This window comes from Pinus tabuliformis, chromosome 1_2 (genome assembly GCF_031772625.1).
Source record: "Pinus tabuliformis cultivar Carrire ecotype Pingquan chromosome 1_2, CPIR1, whole genome shotgun sequence".
In the NCBI taxonomy this organism is placed as follows: domain Eukaryota; kingdom Viridiplantae; phylum Streptophyta; class Pinopsida; order Pinales; family Pinaceae; genus Pinus; species Pinus tabuliformis.
The window spans coordinates 289,533,024-289,548,068 of NC_142298.1; the positions used below are offsets into that span (position 1 = coordinate 289,533,024).

A 15,045-nucleotide genomic window follows, 5' to 3' on the forward strand; every position below is an offset into this window, starting at 1 on the left:
CATTGCGTTGATGGTAGTGCAGTGAAGTTGATTCTCCTCTCTGGATGAGCTAGAAGCAGGCATGTATGACATTATTTATGTCTGTTCAGAGACACTTCTATGAGTAATTGGGTCATTACAGAAGCTTGCAGAAAGTCGTGGTATTACTCTGAAGCCGATTGTAGCACTGAAGCTGAAGTCAAGGAAGACAAAGAATACATGAAGAAGCTATTGGAGCCTCTCAGCAAAGAGCAACTGATGGACATCATTTCTAAGAATGCCAAGAAAGACCCTCAACTTGTAGAAAATATTTGAAAACATGTCAACAAGGATCTGACGCACAGAAAAATATTTTTCAGCAGTCTCAGCTGGGACACTACGTCGGAGGCTTTGAAGTTCGTTTTCTCCCAATACAACGAGCTAGAAGAATGCACTGTCATCGTGGACAAGGGAACTGGGAAATCCAAGGGTTACGAATTCGTGACCTTTAAACACATGGAAGGCACGCAGAAATCCATGAAGGATCCTAGCAAGAAAATTGATAGCAGGATGACTGCTTGCCAGATGGTTTCCGTTGGCCCGGTGCCAGTGCACCCTCCCACCGAGACCACTAGGCGGAAAATCTATGTGAGCAATGTTCCGGCCAATATGCCGGCGGAGAAATTGTTGAACCTTTTTTTTGAATTACGACGTAATCGAGGAAGGGCCCTTAGGGTTTGATAAACTGACAGGAATGTCCAGAGGCTTTGCGCTTTCATTTACAAGACTGTTGAGGGTGCTAAGAAGGCTTTGGAGGAGCCGAACAAAACTGTAGAAGGTCATGCCATGAACTGCAAGCGGGCAGCAGAAGGTAGCAAGCAAAGGAACATGCATACCCCTGTTACCGGCTCTCTGGACCCCAATGACCTTGCTCTGACCCATGGTGCGGTTTCGATTCTCGGATCGGCCGTGGAAGCACACCGTGTTCTTGGCAGCACATTGCCTTTTAATCAGGGCGGTGCTTCCGAGTTCAGTCAGGTGTTTTAATGCTATTTTGGCTGGTCAGAACCAGAACTTTCTTGGGCTGGATCACTCGCTTTTTACATCTGTTAATCCTGCCTTGGTATCATCATTCAATCCATCTTTGTTGTCACAAGTGGCTTCATTTTCACAATTTGTTCAAAGCCCGCTTGGATCGGTAGGGTCGTATGGAGTGCACCTGAGCTTGGGGCTTATGGGTCTCAGCATGGCGATGTTGGAAGGGGCGATGCAGTTAAGGACACACATGGCAGTGATAAAATAAGTTCTAAATTGCTGGTAGAAATAGAAAAAAAAAATCATTAATTTAGTCTTCGATGATCAAATCAGTTCCGCATAATTTTACAATAAAATTCTTACAAGTAACTTTGAGGGTTATAAACTCTTTTAGCAGAGATTTGGGTCTAGTGGGTTTTGGGTCCAGATTTTGAAACTAGCTTTGATACCACGTGTGAGGCTCCATCCTAGGGTCCTCCAACAAAACTAAATTTCTCTAATTTTAAATATAATAAAATGGTAAATAACTTATTTCTAACTAAACATTTAATCGACGATAATTTACCATTTAAAATTTATTTCCCACAATTAAATAGTAAGCATTTCATTTCAATCACTTAAATGAGTAATCTATAAACAGAGGAATACCTGTTCCGGTAGCCTGGTTGAGATGCCCCTAAGCTCTTGATCCTGCTGGGATGTTCCTGTTGACTACCGACTGGATTTACCTCCCAACCAACTAGGAAGTATTTCCTAGCCCAGGAAACCTCCACAAGTTCCCTAGCCCTCTGAGCCCAAGTCCAACCAGATGTAGTGTGTCCAAGATAAACAATACTCACCTTCTCTCCCTTCTCTCTTCTCCACCTTCCTCTCAAAACAAATCCTCCAAAACCACAACCAAGCCAAAACCAAAACCAAGACCAAGTATCCCCCCTCCTCCCATCATCCTTCCCCTTTTATGCCTCCTTCTCTTCTCCACCTCAACCACTGATCATTAATGTCATCACTACCCCCTCATCCTTACATTGGACTTATATTCTCCCTTGTAAATTTGAGAGGACATTTTGGGGATGAGATATGAATATTTAATTTGGTAATTAATTGGACAGGACCATGTCTTCTCCTAAATAAATTTGAGACGACATTTTGGGGATGAGATATGAATATATAATTTGGTAATTAATTGGAGAGGACCATGTCTTCTCCCAAGTAAATTTGAGAGGACATTTTGGGGATGAGATATGAATATTTAATTTGGTAATCAATTGGAGAGGACCATGTCTTCTCCCAAGTAAATTTGAGAGGACATTTTGGGGATAAGATATGAATATATAATTTGGTAATTAATTGGAGAGGACCATGTCTTCTCCTAAGTAAATTTGAGAGGACATTTTGGGGACGTGGATATTTAAATTGGAATAAATGGAAGGAAACCATATTTATAGTTTCACCAATGTAGATATGTACCAATATTTCTTGATAATTATAAGTCAATATTTTAAGGTAATTTAAACACTAGTAAAATTTGCATGATAAGATTAAGTAGGGAATTACAAGTTTTCCAAAGCTCATACCAAGGGTCAAACAAACAATCATGGAGAAATGAAGACATATAATTTATCGAAGGATTAAATAACCAATAAGAAGGAAAAATGATGTTCAAGATCAATAAGACAATCATATAATCTAAAAATTAAATATAAGCAAGAGGAGGTCCATTTGACTTAGAGAAAATGGAAAGGGAGTTGTTGGGAAGCAACAAGCCCTCAGCTAAATAATATACCTACATCAAGGGTTTATTGAAACACCGATGAAGCACTTTTGTTACAATTTTGAAGGATCTTAATGGAGGGTTTTATAAACCCTCAATTGATATCTTGCTATATTAACACAAAGACTTAATTAAGGTATTAGTATCAACTAAGATTTTTCTATAACCAAAATGAAAAAATAAAAAAACAAACAAAATACCACATGAAAAAGAAGCATAGAATAAACATAAATGTGAGCCAACTCACACATGGTTTATCATCATTAAGAGAGAAAAAAAAAAAAATTAGTGTGAAAGAAAATAGTAATCTACATTTATAATAAAAAAATAAAGATGGGGAATAGGATAAAGTTGAAAACAAAATATTATCTCCAATGACCTGAGGACATGATGTAAAAGAGAAGCTTAAAGAGAGGATCAACAAAGGAAAAGAACAATTGAGAGAACATGATAATACCATGTAGGATAAAATTTAGGTCAACATCTAGGTAAACCGTTTCCGAACCCTTAATATATCTAATTGGAGAGACTTTAGGGCATTATATTTAGGGAAATAAAATTAAATTTTAACCATATTAATTAATTGGATATTATGCTCATAGTTTTTATTTATAATTTACATAGCTTTTTTTGTATTATATCACATTCTTTTTGTATGTAACACATAAACAAAAATGATTCAACCATGTGGGGATAGAATCTAACCAACCATCATAGGACTGTAGAAATTAGGATGTAGATTTGAAACTACTCATGAAATTTACTAAATCACAAGACTCGAAGTTACTCTATTGATCTGTGGAAGTTAAGTCACAATCTAGAACACAAATCATAGACATGATACAGGAAAAATCACACATGCACAACGATTTATCTAGGGGAAAGCCACTATTCAAAACCCTTCCTATATGTATTGCATTAATCAGAGAATAGAGATGAATACATATGCTTACTCAAGCTTGAGAAAAACGTACAAGTATAAATTTTATCCCTCTTCCTGAGTAACAGACTCTAGCCAACACTTAGCCAATTTTCAAGCCCTACAAACTCCTATTTCATTGCATTGATCCTTGAGGAAATTAGACCCTATTATTTAGGAAATTTCCTCTATTGAATTGCACAATTCCTATAGGTCCTTCCTCTGATTGCATGCACCTCTTGTACACATGAGAATAGTCTACAATTGATAGTACACTGCCTTGGAATCTCCATCTCAATTAGGTTACTCGAATTCTTCCCATGCAACAATTATTTTGGGTTGATTGATCAATTAACTGGTTCATCACTAAGTGTGTTTGAAGTTCCACTTGCACAACTTGACCTCCACTAGTTCTTTTGATAGTCATAACTAGTTTAACTGACAATAAATCAATTTAAATGAAAGAGATTGCTACAAATTAGAAATCAATCATGTTGTACTAAACTCAAGCTTCCCCAACTCGAATTAACTAAGTTAGCTGGGTGACAAGTGCCATGTCACCTGAGTTAAATACCTCCAAGATTTTTGTTGAAATAGAAATTCGAATTTTCTCTAGTTTGACCAAGGCAAAGTCAAACTGATATTTCCTTGTTGCATTTTCAACACTCCCTCTCAATAAGAAAGGAATTATAAACCGCCCCTATCCTGCACCTATGGAACTTGAACTTCCCTTTTGAATAGACCTTTGTCAAAATATCAGCATATTGTTCCTCTATTGGAATGTACTGCAACAACATTATATGCCTCTACACACAATCTCGTAAATTGTGATATTGGATATCTATATTCTTGGATCGATCATGAAAAATAGGATTTTTGGAGAGCTTGAAGAAACTCTGATTATCACAGTAGATCACAGTGGAAGAAGAAGTGGAAGGAGATGACGATGGGGAGGAGGATGACAAAGAGAAAGAGTCACATGAATTAATGCTATATAATAGCCAACTAGTAGCCCATTCAATAAAATCATTCACCATTTAGCATATGCACTCTGCTATGTAAATATTCCAAGCAACAGACTTAGTCAAGGTCTCCAAGCCTGGACAGGTGTCATTGGTAGAACAATTTCAAGAGATTTCTCATGAGGGATTTACTCAATGAACCTCTGACATATCACGTGCATTTGTGGCATACTAAAACATACTCTTAATTTGACTACATATTGGAAAACACCTCTAAAACTAACTTTATTTAACCCCCTGCCAATACGAACCCAATGCACCTTCCCCATTTAAAAACCCCTTCTTTCACTAGATATTGTAGGTATCCATTATTGCATTAAAATTTTTTATACCCATTTATATTTTTTTATTAACTTGAGCTCCATTTTTAATAAAAACATATAAATAGCCTTTACCCATACTATATGTTAAATATATTCTGTCATTTTTTCTTCACTATATATCCCCCAATATGAACTCACATTGTATGGTGTTTCTCCCCTAGTGAAGCCCCTATGAGATGTCTATGCAAATAGTCAAAGAAAGGAAGAGAGAAATAAGGATAGAAGAAAACCAACCACTTCCCTGGATGCAGGTTAAGAGTGCATTGGATCATGAGAGGGGAATCTTTGAATTGGTGGTGTTGTAGTCTAAGGAGGATATAGTTAAATCCATGGTATATTATGAAGTTCATCAAATGTCCCTGCAAGTAGATCATATTCCATCCTCATATATCATAAAACTCAATATGGAAGTGACTCATATAGGGCATAGACATATGCATATAACTAATGCCACTTCCAGGAAGTTGCAGGAATTATATAATAAGGTGAGCAACCAATTAAAGTATGAAAGGATGGCATTGGTATGCAAATCTAGGAAAATGAAGATTAAAAACCTAGAGGATATAATCACCCACCCAGCTACATATCCTCGTGATTTTAAGCAATATAAAACCATGTTGGAGGACAGGGAAAGGGAGATAGCATCCATAAAGAAGAAACTAAATATCCCAGATGCACACCCCATGAAAATAGATGAGTTGGAAAAGGTAGAGAAAGAGCACTAGGAGTTAAAGAAGAAGCTCCATGATGCACTAATTAAGAATAAATAATACAAAGATCAAATTGTGTTATTGGGGGAACAAGTGTAAGGGATGAAGGAAAAGACAAGTGGGACTTCTAATCCCCACCAAATGCCTAATGTTTAATGACAGTATCAAAGGATGCCAAGAAACAACAAGTTTTACTCTCCAATGGGGAGGAGTAGTTGAAGAAAAAGGAAGAGGAGCTAGAATCCAAAAAGATAAAATTGTATCAGACACATGAAGATGGTGAGAAGATTGAAGATGAACTAGAGGTTTTAAGGAGGAAAAATCCGAGTAAATCATCTCTTAATTCTGGAAGAGGAATCATATGGGAGAGGATAATAAAGACAATGGACAAGCATTGGGATTATATGGAGTTGATTGAAGAGAAAATAGACACTATCAAGAGAGCCAATAGATAGATGAATGTAATTAAGAACAATATCAGTGAATTCCCCGCTAAGGTTGGAGTGATAATATATTTCCTTAATAATATGCCCAAGGAGGATGTATTGAAGGAAAATATTGATAGATATAGATTTGTAGTGAGGGTCAATCAGATGAGAAGTAAACAAAAAACATGTGACATTGGTTGAGAAGAAAGTAGAGGGATTGGAAAATGAATCACAAGGCTTTAAGGATAAATGTGAGGTGTTGTACAAGAGGAAATTCCCAACATTATTTGATGGTAATGGGGATTTGTATTCCAAGGAGTCCCTCACAAAGATCTTGATTGAGATCAGAAATGATCATAAAGGATTTGGTGAAGATGATTGTGCCCTAAAAATAAGATACATTGTAAACCTGTATGGATATCATTCTGAAGTCGTGTTCATGCTACATAACCTCTTCAAAGAATAAGGAAAATTGGATTATGGTGCAGCCACAAATTTAGATGGATCCATCTTGGATGCTGTGGAGTAGGAATATTCTCTCTGCAAACAGAGACAATCCCTCTATCCCAGGGGAGAGGTTCTAGCCACAAACAAGACAATCTAATATAAGTTCGCTTAGATTGAGAATGGATAAGATCCTACCTCTTGTATCACTAATCCTTGTTTGATGAAGTCCTTGTGTCTTTGCTCGAGCAATTAGTTCCTTAATGTCAATCAAGCACTGAAACAAATAGACAAGAAATAAAAGCACACATGATAGCATACAATATATATTCAACCTACTTAAGAGGCTAAGGAGTCTTAAGCTACCAAATAGCATATGCAATTGATATAGGAAACAAAATATCAGTTGTATTATTATGACAAAAATGAAAGTACAACATTCGCCTTAGCATTGCAGGTTTCCTTCGACATGTCCGGGTTCCAGCACCACTGTTAGCATCTCATGGTTCAGCTCAAAAAAATGGAAGTTCAAGGCTTCTTCCTTTTTTCTCCAAACCAAACAAACTACACATTTATTCTCACTTTACAAGCACAAGACTAGAATACTAAAGCTCTTAAGAGTTGTTTTGGCTATCAAGATTTTGCAGATTATTCCAACGCTTTCATTAGCTAGTTGAGGTTGGAAAAGGAGAAGTTTATATAGCTTAAGCGAGAGGAAATGGATCCTATTATGATGGGAAAGGCCTTATCCCTTTTGGTTTGTTCCATTTTAATAGGGGAAAGGAGCCCAAACAGTCTCTCTAATCTCTATCTCGACTAACCATTTACCAGACTTCCATTCACGAAGCTTCTAGACCTAGAAGCTTCGACTCCATTTTTAAAGCTTTCCAAAAGAGGGTTAGCGTGGGTCATGAATGGATTACCAGCATTTTTCAGCGCTAGGCCCAGTGTTAGACTCTGCAAATCAGTGCAGGGAAGAAATTGAGTGATACAGCTGGTCTTGAAAACTGAGTTTGAAGGAATATTCTTGGGAAATGATGTAAGAGGGAAATGTTCTGCAGATGAAGAGTGGTGTGAGGACATGTTCTTCATGATAGGAAAACACATGAGGGTCACTGTAGAGGTCCTCCAGGATCAAGGAATGGGGAGTACAGGGACAGTGCCAAAATGTTGTGTAACAGATGCTCGAGCATGTGATTCTCCTTTTGGAAAGGAGTGGAAGCATTTGATGGATTTATATAAATTTTCCAACCAAAGGGGACCTATATAGTCTGATTATGGGGGATAAATGCCATAAGTGTCTCCACTAGAAACAAGCTCTAGTTCTAGGCCAGTACACAATAACAGGCACAACCACAACCGTCACCGCAAGTGTTAGCTTAGAAAAGGTAGCCCCCACCAGTGACCCATCCAAGGTAATGTGCAGCCTTACAGCCAACACCTAAGCAAGAGAGATAAATAAACTTGCACATGAGAAAGAAAGAGATAGAAAATTCCACTATAGCTAAAGCAGGTGGGACCCACCCTAAGACTGGCAAATCTATGGAAACTTCTAGAAGAAGTTAGTTATAGAAAATCTATCATCTTTTGTAGATATTCCTAGTGGTTACTAAATACCACTAGTGGTTTAGGGTTAGGGTGTTGGGTCTTGAGAGCCTATATATAGGCCTCATTTTGATGTAATAAAGGGAGAGAAATTTCTAATGTATGGAAACTATGTCAATTGTTTTTGGAAAATGTTGGGATATTTTGAAGCTCTTGCAAAGGGAGGAATTCTGAAGTATGTCATGGGTTATCAATGTGTTCCATATAATTTTAAAAACCCATGTTGTAATTTGAATTTTGCTCAATATCAATACAATTACAGTAGTCTTTCATTGAAGATAATGTTGTAAACTTGATTTTTCATGCAATCTAAATGTGATTATGAATTAAAGATAATTCTGAATTTGTAAGGTTGTTTTCTTTAATTTTTGTGGGATTTATCAAGATTATGAAGATTATATTTATTATTTTGGTAAACTTTTACATGGGTTGAAATGAAAATGTATAATTCAACTTATTGCGATTTCTTACAGTTGAACTCATAATTTCTCAATTGTTCACTTGATATCAGTAGGATGAAATGAATTCTTAATTTCTCGTCTCAGTTTGTTGAAATCTATTGTTCATATTTTCTTTTCTCAATACAACCCTCCTTATCATTTTTTCAAACCTAAGAAACATGAATACTCTAACCTGAAAACATGTGGAAATTATACCCAACAACACACTTTCAATTATTGACACTTCCATACCTAAAATTCTCAAAAGAAACAAAGATCATAAAACAAAAATTGAAAATATGATTTGGATTGCAGAGATATGCTCTTCATACTTTTTTCCTTATTAAAATTTTATGTTAAAACCAATGTGCATGAACACTCAAACTTGGAAATATGCAGAGATATACATAGCATAATTAAAGCTAAACTTTGCTCTTTCATAGATTTTCAAGAGGCACAAAATCTTTTAAAACTAGAAAACTAAAATAAAATTTAGATGTTCCCAGGATCTAGATTATAGCATAACATAGTGTGACTCTAAGACCCCAACACCTTGTATAACACCTCAATTAAGGGGTTATTGGATCCAACCCCTAGGGGAAACTCGATTGGTGATGGCCATGATATTAAGTCTTATGTAAAGTATGTTTTTCAAGGTTCAAATCCCCCGGATATACCGTGTGGGATATGTGTGGGGGCACACATAATTCACCTAAATGTTATAGTTGTAGTGGTCAAAATCAATCCCATGTCACACGAGTATGAGCTAGTCCCAATTGTTGATTCCTCTAGATACAAAAAAAAAATTATTATTAGATCCAAAAAAGGAACTCAATTGAGGGATTGTTTAAATTCCAAATCAAGGTCTTCAGTGCTAAAAGGTGTTATGAATATTACTTATATTCAATGATTACATACATTATTTTCACATTCCTACCTTGTCAAAAATCATGGCATGAGTCAATGGATTCACTTGTAGCTTCTGCAGCGAAGGCCAAAAAGCCTTAATATTTCATATCTTGTTGGGATCCTTGAAATGGAAAAGATCCAATTCAACCTATTATATGTCCAACAAAATATTAGGAATATTTTCCCTCTCCAGTTAAAAGGTTAATGTTGTAGTAGAGAAAGAAGAGGTCACCAACATTGCACCACAAGAAGATCCATTCCCTTTTAATTTAGATTGAATCTACGAATCCTTAAAGGAATAAATTAACACATGCTTTGTCACATTAGAGGAGGGACAATGCCCGAAGATAGACTTTGGCTTCCCAATAATCATAGACAATTCTCTCCTAATAGAAAGACTAGAACAACCTTGTGATTACTTATCAAAGGGATATTCCTAATTCTCATTATTAACTATGGAGAGGAAGATCATTGTCCATTAAGGTTGACTTTGGTATGCTAAACCTATATAATTAAATTAATTGGTTTGATTTGTTATGTTTTTTCCATGATCAAACTACTTGGAAACAATCTTTGCTTCATCTAATTTCTCTAAATTCTAGAGATATTACAACACATAAAGCAACAAAATTTATAATTTCAAGTAGAATTGAAGATGCAGGATTACTTCTACACTAGTGATGCTCCTACATCATGAATCGTGTAGAGGATGAAACACTCCCATTGAGTGTTTAATCTACAAAGATATTAAATGTAGCTTTCAAAATATTTGGAAAATAGGCAAACTCAATAACATATTAATTAACAAAAAGTAAACAAAAATCAAGTATTTTCATAAAAATAACATTATAAATCAATATAACTAATGTATATTATAAATTTTGTAAATCAAAATTAATATTGGTGAGCAAAATTCATCATTATCAATACAACTATGATGATGACATTCATTCATAAATATATGCCCACCACCCTTTTTTTTGTTGCTAAATTTTCCATTTATATGTAATAATAATAATAATAATAATAAAGTCACGACCAATCTAGACACTAAATTGGTATATCATATCTCCTTTCTTGTAAGACAATGTACCCACCTCCCCATAAATATTTAACCGCTAAAGTCTATGCAACAATATTCTCAAAACTAGTATGTGTTTGTATACATTATAAAAATATTCATAAGAAAATTTATTTATTTTTCTCAAAAAAGATGTAAGATACCTTGTTCATAAGGAATTTTAAGATGGTGTTCGTGATTAACATCCACTAATACCAATATGGTATATTGGACCTTAAGAATGTAGGAAATTAATTGAGATTCTTTAACATTTTATTTCTATGATTGAAAAGAAGAGAGAGAAGCGTTCCTAGATCATTGTAGTTTTTTTGACTTGACAAGTCAAGAAGGTTTCTAGTGTGGAAAATATTTTGAAAATTAGAACAGATGTGAGTAAGAGCTGGGAAATCCAAGAGAAAGTTATTTTCATCTTCAACCATCTTAGTATTGTAAAGGTGACAAACTCTTTCTTCCCAAAGTGTTTTGGAATAGACCAACACTTGCTTTCACTTCGAAGCTCATGAGAATAAGTTCTTATCATGGAAATGTTGATTTTCTTTTGAGCACTTGTTAAGACATAAGGATAATTCTAGTTTTTGAGATTGGGGTTGATCACCTTATTATAATACCTTAGCTTCCTTTTTCCCACTAAGTCCTTATCCTCCCACAACTTATATTTAAATTTGGAAGTAACAATATTTTTAATATTATCCTTATTCTTCAAGATTATCTCCTCCTTTAGCCCCCAGTGGTCAAGCCAAGATTGTACATCCTTATGCCAACCTCACTTGAGCTGGAGGTGCAAGTTTTTTCTAGAGTTAGAAAAAATCTTAGGATACCTCTTGGCTTCCATGTTGTATAGCTTCTTCTCATACATGAAATATCTTATCATAGTATTGCTTTGAATAGGGGAAATGTTAGCTTTAATCAAGAGGAAAGGTTCGGGGTATTTCTTTTAATCTTTAGTCTAAAGGTTACAAATTTCTTTTGGATCAACTCAATCTTCCTCCATGATTCTCTAGATATACAAAAACCTCAAACCTCACATCCATATAAAATAACAGGGGTGGCTAAAGTCCCAAAGAAGTACTTTTTTTACTCCATGCCTAAAAATTTGTTGACTTACAATTGTTTTTAAGCCCATAATAATCTCACCAACCTCAAATTATCTTTTACTTAATGTTATAATTCTAATTGAGTTAATGATGAATGACGATTCCCACATATTTGTATGAAGAACATTTCTCAAAATAGTTATTATCATAAATGAAATTGTCATAGTTGAGATTTTTGGATTTATTATCATGAATTTGATCTTGTCGGTATTAAGAGTCATAGCCATCTCAAAGTAATAATATTGGAGGATTATAAATTGTTTGTCGACATCGTCTTGGTTCCTAGCTAAAAGAAAGATATCGTTAACATAAAGGAGAAGAGTAATGACCATACCAGTGAACCTGGGACCGTTGTATCTAACTTTATATATTTTATAATAGAATTTATTAATTTATTAATTAAAAAAAAAAATTGTTTTTATAAAAATATATAATAAATAAAATTATTAATATATATTTGAAAAATAGTCTTGAGAAAGAGACTTCTTATTATGTTCATGAATATCTCTTCTATAATAGGAAGAATATAAAATATTCTATGAGTGAGAACATTTCTACCACGTACTAGACATATAGGCAATCTTTGAGATGTAATTTATTCCATTGGAATAATTAGATATTACGCTACATGTTATTTCACTATTTTGAGGAGGAAAGCAAATGAGAATGAGCAAAAGATATTGGAACATTGATTTGGAAGAGATGATGGAAGAAAGAGTTCATTTAGGGCATAAAACTAGGAAATGGAAACCTAAGATGGCACCTTCCATTTTTACAGAGCATAAAGATACTCATATTATAAATCTGGCTAAAATTGCTCATTCTTTATCAGAAGCTTGTGATCTGGTGTTTGATATAGAAAATAGAGGAAAACAATTCCTAATAGTTGATACGAAATATCAAGCAACTAATTTAGTAGCATCATCTTCTACAGAAGCTCGATATTATTATGTAAATAGAAAATGGCTTGGTGGTATGTTAACTATTAGTCTACTACATAGACAAGACTTCAGAAGTTTAAGGATTTAAAAAAAGAACAAGATATGGGACGATTCAATCAACTTCCAAAAGAGAAGTATTTATGCTCAAGAGGCAATTAGACCAATTGCAGAAATATCTAGGTGGGATTAGATGCATGATGAGCTTACGCGATATCACAATAATTACCAATCAACTAGAAGAATCCATTGCTCTTTGGGAATGTAGAACTTTGGGTATTCCGACAATTTGCTTGGTTGATACAGATTGTGATCCAGATCTCGTGGATATCCCAATTCCAGCCAATGATGATGGTATAGTTTCAATCCAATTGATCGTGAACATATTAACGTCAACAATTTGTGAAGGAAGGGCATTAAGGTCATTATAGGTATATGAAGGGATAATAGAAAGTGGGATCGCATCTCGATCTATTGCTACAGTTGATTCATGACATCAAAAGAGAATGGTTTTTTTCATACCAATGAGCTATCACAGATGCAAAGGCAGACCTAAGTAAATTTTCCTGAATATTTTTTTTCTTTCCCCCACCACCAATGGGATTTATAAAATATGTGACTTGCTCCCTTAGGCTAGATAACTATAGTTCTAGCTACCCAATATGCATATCCGTTGTCACTATCACTAACACATGAATTGCTAAATCTATACCATATTGTCTAATGACCTCCATTGGAGTCACCTTTTAAGCTTGTAAAGTGTTATCTAGACCTAGAGTAAACTGCATTGGTAATGCCACCATCACCTACCCTAGTGACCTTGTTCTGTGACTTCTACTAGGGAAATACTCATAACATGGAAAACTGCAAGGCCTTACAAGCCTTGGCATAGATGTTTTGAGAAACCTCCTCTATGATGGTTCTAATGATGATCCTGCACATATTTTGTGTTTATCTCACAGGTGGATTTTGAGTGAATCAAAATGTTTTAATTAATAATTAATTTTAATTATTTTATTTTATTTTTTAATTTAATTTTTATGTAATTTAATTGAGTCAAAATGTTTACATAACATAACAAGACACAATAGGATAGGATGACATCTTATCTCTTCCATATTGGGAACATATAGGTGCAATGAGCCTAGCTCCAATTAAAGTTGAATCTATGAAGCTGGATCAAATCTCTTTTCACTCCAAAAGAGATTTTCATCTCAAGAGATCTCATCCCTCCCAACATAGATAGAACTAGAACTAAGATGGATCTAGGGTGGTTTAATTATTAATTGTAACTATAATTATTTATTTTATTTTATTTACTTTTATTTTTATTTTATGTAATTTGACTAAGTCAAAATGTTTTAATTAATGTCCATTGGGTCTTGGATAGACAATGATGGGGTGCTATGTTAATACACTCCTTGATGTTATGTCACAATTATCAATTTTATTTTATTATTTTGTTTTATTTTTTAATATAATTGTCGAAGGCTTCTTATTTCAACTTAAGGTGGATGAGGATCTGTTGACTTTTTGATAATTTTTTTAATTGAGGGCCTAGATTTATTTTCAATGGAATATGCTAAGAATATGCTTAGTCTTAATGCTTATCAACGACTGTAGTGTATTAAAGAGTTTGTTATGTTGCATTGAATTTTAATAAATTGAAAAATTAGAGTCGTACCACCTCGCTCCCGCCCACAAATTTCATAGGGATTTGAGATTATTCCAATTCTAATAATTTCATCCATAATAAGTTCCTCATTATTATTTATAACATTCATTTATATAAAAACAAATTTTACATAGAAAAATGGTGCATTACTTTTAATAAATTTAAAAAATTAGATTTGTGTGAGGTGGCTCCCCACCCACCAATTTCCTAGGGATTTGAGATTATTCCAATTCCAATAAGTTCCTCCATGATAAGTTCCTCATTATTATTTATAACATTCACTTATAATTCCTTCTTCTTCTTCTTCTTCTTCTTTTTTTCCTGACATTAAAGTTGACCCATAACCTTTTTATACATGGTTAATCACGTAAATGTGTGCATTAGTAAGGCATTTTTGGTGTTGCAATAGTATTTTTGGTTATATTTATAAAGCCTTCCGCTATATCATCCACATTAATATCTTTAATGTGGTTGTACTAGTTTTAACTAGTTTTAAATTTATCATGATTATGATGATTAATGTCCACTAAGACCAATATGGTCTATCAAACCTCAAAAAAGTAAGAGATTAATTGATATGCTTTAAAATTTTATTTTTATGATCGAAAATAAGGGAGTGAAGCATTCCTAAATCACCTTAATTTTGTTGAGTTAGCAATTCAAGAAGGTTAGTATTGTGGAAAAGATTTGGAA

At 34.3% G+C, this 15,045-nt stretch overlaps 1 pseudogene; it reads left to right on the forward strand.

The window, feature by feature from the left end:
- The first annotated feature begins 99 nt into the window (after positions 1–99).
- Positions 100–1,302, forward strand: LOC149205480 (UBP1-associated protein 2B-like; annotated as a pseudogene).
- Positions 1,303–15,045: the final 13,743 nt, after the last annotated feature.